The sequence below is a fragment of the Triticum aestivum genome, chromosome 5A (genome assembly GCF_018294505.1).
Source record: "Triticum aestivum cultivar Chinese Spring chromosome 5A, IWGSC CS RefSeq v2.1, whole genome shotgun sequence".
Taxonomy (NCBI): domain Eukaryota; kingdom Viridiplantae; phylum Streptophyta; class Magnoliopsida; order Poales; family Poaceae; genus Triticum; species Triticum aestivum.
The window spans coordinates 538,649,516-538,649,956 of record NC_057806.1 but is presented as its reverse complement, the minus strand read 5'-3'; positions in this window follow the sequence as shown (position 1 = coordinate 538,649,956).

Below are 441 nucleotides of genomic sequence, written 5' to 3'. Positions count from 1 at the left end.
TGGTCCAACAATTATAGCTTGGCATGAAACCGTGCCGAAGCAGATGCATGTGAACATCTCTTGAGGAAGAGTAACCCTTCTGATTCTTACAGATAACACATGGACAGATAACAAAACCCCCCTGCTTGTTCGCATTAGCCACTACGAGGAAATCTTTCAAACCCGTAGTGAACTCGCCGGAGAGTCGGTTACCGTACATCCATTGCCGATTCATCTGCATTATTATAATATAAAATATATAATTAACCATCATGCATTTGTTAAACTAACTAGCTACAAACAATATAAATTAAACAATGAACTGCACACATGCATATTTTATCAATGACACACATGCATGAAAGGTTCAAGTTGCTAACCGCGATCGAGGAGGAAAAAATAAATGAGGAACCTCAAGTGTGGCTCCAACACTTCATATCATGTTTGTTTCACCCTCTTAGG